Here is a 7488-nt window from a genome sequence, read left to right as displayed (position 1 = left end):
GTTTTTTAAACTTATGGATGAGTGGCAGGTCCCCAATAATTTTTTTATGTACTCTCAATCTACAATCTTTGTATATAAGCATACGCCATGAAGGTGGAATATTAGCTGTTAGATACTGTTTTTTATACTGAGGTTTATATTCAGAGGAACATTCTGAATTTTTGTTAAAAGTAATAAAGACACTTCTTGAACATAATGTTTTCTATTTTGGTACTGAGTGTTATCTACAAACAAAGGGGACTGTGATGAATACAACTTTTGCTTCCATTTATGTTGACCTTTTCATGGGGTATTTGGAACAGGGTTTTATTTTTAATGAAATAAACCCATTTAAAAACAAATTGATTATGTGGCAGCATTTCCTGGATGCTCGCTGGTGTGCTTGGTCAGGTACAATGGAGGTATGGAAGCATTTATTTATTATTTATTTATTGACATTTGGTGACCGGGAAAGTCTGACTGAGTCAGAAACACTGCATGTTATAGATTTGTGCAGCAAACATTTGATAGCAATGAATCTATATGGCAATTTTAAATTTTAAATAATGTCACAAGGTTTTGAGAGGGAAAAGTAATAGTGAGACTTTAAAGGTTAGTGGGGAAAAGAAATAAGAGAAAGCATAGTAGGAAGGGGGCATGTTACAGGAGACTGTGAGTTGTGTCAAATTGAGTAGTTCTAACAGAAGGGGGATATTTTTTGTTAGTAGTTTTGTTGTATATATGAACTCTAATGATTTTGGCTTAAGATTTATAGGGAGAATAGACTTATTTAATATAGATTTTCTTGACATCAGTATTATAAAGTTGATTGATGGTACAAAGGTAATGAACCTATATAGGAAACCATTTATGAAGAATACATTGTTAGAGACCACTTGTTGCCATCTAAGACACACTGTCATGCACATCCCTATAGCACAATATTTACATTTAGGACACATCTGTAGTGATGAGGGTGAAGTTGAAGCTGAGGCAACTAAAATGGAAAATAGCTTTATAGGCTATAATGTCTCTTTAGTGAAACGAGCAAGACATATAGCTTCAAATACTAAAAGGGATGCTTTGTTAACGACTAAAAGTGAAAGTAATATTCAAACTTAAGAAACATCATCTGCTCCACTTTATTGCAACCTATGGTACAAATACATTTAAGGTTAGCGAAGTGGTTGAAAAACATTGGCACCTACTCAAAATGGATACGTTTTTTGATCAATGCCTGGATGATTGGCGTCATTTTGGTTACCATAGGGGGAAAAATATCGGGGAACATCTTTCTTGATTTAAAAAAAAAAAAAAGAGTTCAAATAAGGAACATGCCAGTAGAATTGTGAGTGTTGGCAGTACTAACTGTGATAATTGTGTATACTGCAAGATTGTTCCAGAAGCAATCAGTAAATACTCCTAAGGTTTTCACAATTAGACAGTTGATAACATATAACACAGAATGGGTAATCTATATGGCAGCTTGCTCTTTTTAAATTTCTCCAAGTCTTTTGGATCTCTATTAATATGACAGGAATGGACCCCATTCCTAAGTCAAAGTAAGATTAAAGTTCATGAAATTAGTATTGTTTCAGTCTTTGATGCCAGCCAGAAGTACTCTTTGCAGCACCTGCAATGTGCCCAGTAATGACTCCTTCTGTAATTTGCATGGAGTTACATGCATTGGTAACATATCTAAACATGACTGTAGATTCTTTTTTATAAGACCCATTGCTCCTACTACTATTGGAACTGTCTGAGTATCTTTCTTCCACATTGCTCTCATTTCTGCCTGCAAATCCTGATATTTTATTACTTTGTGTCTCTCTGTATACAAGACACCTTTGGAACGGGGAATATATTGGTATTCACTGATTTTTTATAAATTATTTGATCAGCATGAAACAGCCTTCTTGTTTTCCTCTCTAATCTATCCAACATGTTTTGGGGCCAGTCAATCACTCCAAAACTGTAAATTAGGACAGGAAGAGCAAATTGGTTTATAGCTTAAATTTTGTTCCTAGATGTCAACGCTGTTTTCAGGATTGATTTCAGTCTTTTAAAATATTCCTTACTAAGTTTTATTCACATTTGTTCATGTTTTATTGTTGATCCTTCATCAATTCCCAAATATTTATACACTTTCTCCTGCTCAAGACGTTTTATATCACATTCCTGCGCCAAACTGATGTTTTCTTGGTGTACATTTTCCTGCTTTAAAGGTTGCCTTTACATACTTATCAAGACCAAATGACATTCTTATATCATCTCAAAAAGTTTTGACTGCTTGCAGTTGTGCTTTCAGTTCCTCATCTGATGAGCTGTAAAGTTTTAAATTACCGACAAAGAAAAGATGAGAAGTCTTTACACTTTGTTGTTTTCTAGGAGCCAAATTATAGCCATGGCCAAATCTGTTAAGTAGACAACTTAATGGGTTAAGGGTAAGACAGAATAGCAGAGGTGACAGAGAGTCATCCTGGAATATCACCCTTTAGATTTTTATCCCTGGGATAATAATTTGTCCTTTATCATTGTTTAATTGCAAAGTGGTCTGCTACTGTTTCATGGTCACTATAATGTAGTTTACCAGTGTAGGATGTATCTTGTACATTTTTAAGCACTCTTTATCCACGAACGTGGAATACTATCAAATGCTTTTTTGTAGTCAATCCACGCAACACTTAGATTCTTCCCCTTTTTCTATTTTTCCATTATGAGTTTATTTAACAACAGATGATCCATTTGACTTTCTTTTATTGACCTTTTGTTCTATTGCCATGATTGAGTTTTCTTCTAAATGACTATAGACTCTGTCGGCATAAATTCTGGTGTATAGTTTAAATGTAATTGGAAGGCAAGTTATTGGTCTATAATTTTAGCACAGCTTGCAGGTTCACTATTAAGTAAGAGCATTATTTTTTGTGTTGATAGCCAAGTTAGTGTATGTTCAGGGTGCGCATATAAATAGTTCTTACTCGTGACTAAAACTTCGTGCAAAGATGTTAATACTTTTAACCAGAAGTTAGGTACTGCATCTGGGCCTGGAGTTTTCCATTTAGAGGCTTTTCTTAACTTTGTTTCAGTCTCTCTGGCCATTACTTCATTCCATTTCATATCCTGTACCTCTAAACTTCTTATTCTTTCTTTTACTTCTTCTATCCATTTAGCATCTTTGTTATGTTCCACGGGACCTTTATAAATACTTCTCCAAAATGTATCTATTTCTTTTTTTTTGGGTGGTCTTTCAATTCCTTTTAATACATTTCCCAGTTCTCTATAAAACTTTTTGGGGTCATCAATAAATTGCTTATTTTGCACTTTTCCTTTATATTTTTGTGTATATTTTCTAAGTGTTTCTGCCTGTGCTGATATTATTAGTGTATTTGTGACAATGTGTGATTGATCCTGATCCGTTATAATACTGCACTTTGCTTTTACTAGGTCTATCATTCTAAGTATTTTTGTTGATCTGTTCCCTCTTCTTTACTCCTCTAAGAGTGACACTTCTTTTCTTAACTGCTTTATAATTTTCTTTATTCGATATTTCCATGATGGCGTTCGATTTCTCCCCTTCCTTTGCCTTACTACCCTGTTTTCTTGTGGTAGAATTTTATCTGTTATTAACTTAGCTGCACAGTAATATGTTTATTTCTGTTATATGGCATGGATCTCTATGGACCATCCTAATTACTGTGTTTTATCAAACTTCTGATTTTTGGGGTTTTACTGACCTTCATTTTATTTCTTTCACCAATCTTAATATGTCTATCTATCTCTTTTTAAATCAATCAACTTTTCTCTTAGCTCATTGTCTTCTAGCTTGAGGGCACATTTTTTGTCCTCCATTTTCTGTGATTTTTCGGTTTGCCAGTTTGTTGCATTCTATGCAGATCAAACTTGTAGGGCGTTTACGTGCAGGATAGCAGTTCATCTTAGTGATATTAATTTTAAGCACCCTAGAAGTACACTATATAAGCACAAACAAATATGCTTCAGCACACTTTACTTCTGTTGGTTTGGATGTTATCGGGGTAAAAGTATATCTAATTTATTCAAACATCAGTTATTGGATCAGAAGGAGAAATTATGTATTATCATTCTGGGAGCATTGTATAGGCCAGGTTTGAATGAATATTGGTTGAAGTATGTATTTTGGCTAGATTGTGACTGAATTTATGTTTTGGTATTTTGATTAATATACATGATTGTGTACATATTAATATGCACTTTTTTTAGTAAAAACCATTACATATATATACTCTTTACCTTTTTACTGATGTTAATAAGAATTGTGTTTTTGTATTGAGCAGCTGAATTTCTAAATGATGCTGTTGCTTTAACTGAATGGGATTTAAACACTTGAAAGGGGTGTGTTTCCTTATATATATATATATATATATATATATATATATATATATATATATATATATATATATATATATATACATACTGGAACTTGCTATAATCATATGTCATAATCATTTGGTTTAAACAATAGTGGCATAAGACTCACAGCTGCCACATTACATTGTTTATATTCCTGGCAGCTCTGTATTCTTCCTGTTTTATATATATATATATATATATATATATATATATATATATATATATATATACTTTTTTTTTGACTTAGGATATTATCCCCAGCTTAAATATCAGTAATGAAAAATGAGAGAACTGAAAAACATGGGTGCAGGGATCTACCTGAATGCTGCAAACTACCAAAAACCTGTTGATTAATTGGGTGGATAATCTAAACTGTCCATGTTTATATTGCAGCCCAGGCCATGAAAAACAGGATCTGTGAATAATTTATTTATCAAGTTATAAACAAATGCATAAAAATACCTACCTGATTGAGTCATGGTTCAACATGGTTTGAAAAAAGTGCACTAAACTAATAAGATATTTTTTTTCAAACCCAAATGGACATTCTGACATAATGCAGTATATAGGCATCAAGGCAGTATACTTTATTTATTTAATTCATTTGCTGTTTTATTAACACTGTTAATGTGGGGGGCTGAGTCCCCCACACCAACCCTACTTAAAGATTCTCACTCCAAGGTCGCGCTACATGCAAACACACACAAAACACCACCACACCTCTTCGCACACACACATATCACAGCAACAAAACACACTGACACACACCACAGCCCCTACCCAAACACACACACACACACACACACACACACACACACACACACACACACACACACACACACACACACACACACGCACACACACACACATCACAGCAACAAAACACACTGACACACACCACAGCTCCTACCCAAACCCCTTAACACACACACACACTCACACACACACACACACACACACACACACACACACACACACACACACGTACACACACACACACACACACACACACACACACACACACACACACACACACACACACACACACACACACTTACCTGAATACATGACCACAGTGGAACTTTAGAAGCACGAAATTCAAAACCTCCGTTATTCGAGGTTTTGAATTTCGTGCTTCTAAACTTTCGCTATTATGTGGATTTGGCTTCTTGGGCTCGAAATACTGAAATTCGAGATTTCAGTATTTTGAGCTTCTGAACGGAACCCATATATATATATATATATATATATATATATATATATATATATATATATATATATATATATGAGTCTACTTCATATGCCCTAACTTCCGATTGACCGACACCCATTTGCCCGACACCAAATGACCGAAATTTCATTTGACCGACAAGTATTATTGTCAAGTAAATGGGATATGCCCCCTTGCCTACTGTAGTGCAACCCTGGAGTTAAAATATACAGTGAGGGGGGTGTGGGGGGCATATTATATTGTTTAGTTTTGCTTTAATATTACTTAGTAAAACAAAGCCCCCCACACACCCCCAACTATATATTCTAACTCCAGGGTTGCACTACAGTGGGGAAGGGGGAATATCCCATTTACTTGCCAATAATACTTGTCAGTCAAATGAAGTGTCGATCAAATGAAATTTCGGAAAAATGGGGTCGGGCAAATGGGTGTCGGTCAATCGGAAGTTTGGGAAAATGAAGTAGATCCATATATACATATGTTGTGGCAGGGATGTACTGTTTATTAAGTTCACATGTTGTCAAAGTTTCGGTTTCGGCATTAATTATGTAAGGCTTAGGTTGACTCCATCACCATCCATGTTTAAATTAAAGCCGTAAACAAAACTGATATAGGGTTTGGTTGTAGAGTCACTGTACAGTCCTATCACAGCCACTTAAAGTTTACAGTGAACTTAATTATTGGATTGGTACTTAGAAAGCATAGGTGCAGTTGCACTTATCTCTACTAGGGCCGTGTCAATCACTGAAGATCTTTTTCTTGAGTCAACAAAAGGAAATAATAAACACTGCTTCATGAAACAGCCCTTAAACTAGTCTTTTTGATTAGTTAATTAACATTTTTTTTGTATTGGTGGTCAGTTAAGAGTTATCTGTGCAGTAAGATTTGTTTAGCATTGAATGTAAATCCATTCCAACTTGCCACCATTACAACACATCAAGAAGTTCAAAAGAAACATCAGTCAATCAATCATTCAATCAATAACTAACTAAATAAAGCAACTGCACTCCAGTACAGACACATTAAATCTTACAATATATTGTAATGACTCAGAAATATAATATATATGACATTACGGTGGCAACCCTACAGTAAGTCAACATTTTTTGAAGCAGCAAGTGAATTCACTCAAACTTTTCTGCATACGTCATCATCATGTAGAAGTGCATATACACATGCATTGCATATAACAGAACCATCTCTGATTTGCTGCATAAGTGCACAGAGCTATCTATAGAAAGAAAAGGTATTATATAGCAGACAGTTTATAAAAATAAAAATACTTGCAATCATTGCTCACCTCTGGGTGAAACAGGGTTTATCCACTCTTGATAAAATGTATCCATGAGGGTGAACCTCTATTTACCACGTGCAAATCCTGTCTCATCCACAGCTGAGCACTGACTGTTGCTGTAATATTTTATGCAGGGACATCAATACACTACTGCAAACACAGTGAAAAGATTCACAACATTTCTAGTATCATTAGACCTGTAGACTATTGGATGATGGTCTACACTGTGCAGAAATATTTTCCCCTAGAAAATATTTCCCCTAGGTTCTGCAGTGTAGTGGTTATCACGTCTGCTTCACACGCAGAAAGTCCTGGGTTTGATCCCCAGTGGAACCATTACCTGGTTCAGGGCTCCAGAGAGCACCCAAGCACTACCAGGTTATACCTCATATCATGCTTTTCAGCCCCAAAACCCGGACCGAACCACAAAAGGAGGGGGAGTTTCCATATTTATCAAGGATATCCACACCTCCAGGTTAGTGGCATTGCACGAAGTATCGGAGACCATCCATGTGCAACTGACAGTGGGCAAGACTGCTTTTCAGTTTATAGCATCCTACAGATCACCCTCTCAAAGTCAGGAATCCCATTCGGC

General features: G+C 35.4%; 1 non-coding gene across 1 annotated transcript; it reads left to right on the top strand.

The window, feature by feature from the left end:
* The first annotated feature begins 7156 nt into the window (after window positions 1–7156).
* TRNAV-CAC lies at window positions 7157–7229 on the top strand. Its single transcript has one exon. It is a non-coding gene; the product is annotated as a tRNA-Val (tRNA).
* Window positions 7230–7488: the final 259 nt, after the last annotated feature.

The sequence above is a fragment of the Protopterus annectens genome, chromosome 3.part1 (assembly GCF_019279795.1).
Source record: "Protopterus annectens isolate FY-2018-M chromosome 3.part1, PAN1.0, whole genome shotgun sequence".
Taxonomy (NCBI): Eukaryota; Metazoa; Chordata; order Ceratodontiformes; family Protopteridae; genus Protopterus; species Protopterus annectens.
Note: the sequence above shows the minus strand (reverse complement) of the source record. Positions and strands in the feature narration are given on the sequence as shown.